Source organism: Rutilus rutilus, assembly GCF_951802725.1.
Source record: "Rutilus rutilus genome assembly, chromosome: 8".
Classification (NCBI taxonomy): domain Eukaryota; kingdom Metazoa; phylum Chordata; class Actinopteri; order Cypriniformes; family Leuciscidae; genus Rutilus; species Rutilus rutilus.
Window position 1 is genome coordinate 24,278,644 of NC_140222.1, and position 2,430 is coordinate 24,281,073.

The following is a 2,430-nucleotide window of genomic DNA, read 5'->3' on the forward strand; positions in this document are numbered from 1 at the left end:
TGTCCCAAACTACGAAAATAAATAACTTTGGTTCTAATTCCTTGCACATCGTTGGCTCTTTCATGTTGCCCCTTTTCCCCTAGACGGGGCGTAACACCTTCAGATTCAGGTGTGTTTGATTAGGGTTGAAGCTAAACTCACCAGGATGGTGGTTTGCCAGGAACTGAATTTTAACCACTGTTTTATACAGTTTGGTCTTTACTGGTTGATTTGCTCTCTGTGGGTAATAAGTACAGTGAGTTTTTTAAATATCTTCCATCTTTAATCGCAACTAGGCTCACCACCACCTGGTCAGCTGGTCAGTGAGTCAAACACCCTCTTCACCCCATGATCTTCCTTTCTTTCCCAACTGAAACATGGGACCGGACTGGTGCCTGTGGACAAGAGCAGATTGAGAATGCGTTACTTTAACAGAGAATGACGATAATTCTGAACAACTACAGCAAAGGTTTCAACCAGTGGTTCCTCAACCACTCCTCTTCAAATCATGGCCTGTAAACCATAAAGTACAATGCAAATGGGGTGGGTTTTTTTTTCAATATCTGTAGATAAAGTGAATATGGATCAAATGAAGAAATCAGGGCCCAAATATAAAATCAATTTGGCCATTTTTGTGCAAAAGTCCCTCCTTTTGATAATACTTACACCCTGATGTCTATCTGTCAATTTTAAAGGCTCAGTCAATCTAATGAAAATTGTACGACAGTCAAGACATGTTAAAAATGGACACACAGCAAAAAGACTCGAGTTTTACATCATCGATCCATCACATTTGTTTGAGTTCGGGTTACTGTGAGCTGCATTACATGCGGGATTGAAACGGTGACTAACAAAGAAAAATTAAATGAAGTCTGATTGCAATGTTCATTAATCGGCTGTTGGTAAACATGTCAAACTAGCGATCAAAGACTACAGATTTTGGCCTATAGGATTGTAGGAATCTTTTAGGATTTTCTGTCTCAGACAACCAAATCGTGACCAAAATTGTACAGTGTGAATGGGTCTCTATCGCTATTGTTGAATATTTGACCCCTTTTTCAAGGAAAGGGATGGAATGTCTTTCTACCTGGATTATCATCACTGGATTTAACTTTGGATCATCGGTTAGTTGGGTTGGTTGAGCATCACCCTCTTCATCCTATGCAGTCATCCACTGCTGGTGCCCAAGAGCTTTTGGGATGGAAGGAGATGGATGCAGTTGTCCTTCATTTGGACAGTCTTTAGCCTAATGTCCTATTTGTCCACCTTTGCTACACTTGTCTACTTAGCATTTTTTTGGTCCATGGCCTCAGCCTCTCTCAAAGTGTCAGCCCTTCCCTCGACCCCTGAACCAGATTGGTCAACAGTTCTCTGTACTCTTCTCAATATTCAGATCAGCATGTTTGGTGTGTCGCAACACCAGACCTGCCAACCTCATCGTTCACCAGATTAGTGTTCTTTTTCATCTCAATTATGAAAACACCATCAGGCATATGTCTTCAAACTTTGCATCAAACTAGGAGGAAAAACAGTAGAAGAAATTTGCACTTGCTGTTCCAATAAAACTATATCAAAAAAGGATACAGCAAACTTCTACATTTAAATGATCTCCCTGATAAAAAAAAAAAAAAAAACATTCAGTCTGTAAGAAGTTATAGTAAAATAACAAAATATAAAGAAAAACCAAAAGACGAAAACTTTCTTCACATTTCTTAAAGGGATGGTTCACACCAAACCGAAATCATACAGGTTTATAAAGAGAATAAAGGTTTGGAATGATGTGAGGGTGAGTAAATGATGACATGATTCTAATTTTTTAATCAACTCAGTGTTGATTTAAATGGCTACTATGCATAGGTAAAGGGAATGAAATAAATAATAACACTCTATTTTTTTATTTAAATCTAACAGGGATTCTTGACTTCTTGCAGAAAAAGTGTATAGAAGCTCAGTCAATAGACCAAGGCCCTCATTTATGAAGTGAAGTGACGTCAGTAACTCATACTCTGAATTTGTCTTCTGCATTTTACCCATCCAGTTAGTGCACACACATTAGGAACACACACACACACACACACACACACACACACACATACAGGTAAGCATGACTTACAGTATAAGGACAATTTCTTCGAACCAGAAAAAAAGGTGGTTTAGGGGGTCTATGACTTCCTTTTATGCTAGAGCTTTCAAATAAAAATGGAAATGCTTTTAAAAATCATGGCTTCAAAACTCAAACTCTATTATTTATTTACACCTTATAAAACAAGATACATGGCACCCTGATTTTTTTCTGACTTACAAGGACATGTGTCCTAGAAGACAAAAAACAGGATTATGAGGACAAATGGATTACAAGGACTATGTGATGTCACAATGACATCACAGCTCATTAACATATACAAAGAAACATGACTACACACTGCACTGCAAAGACAGATGGGTTTACTG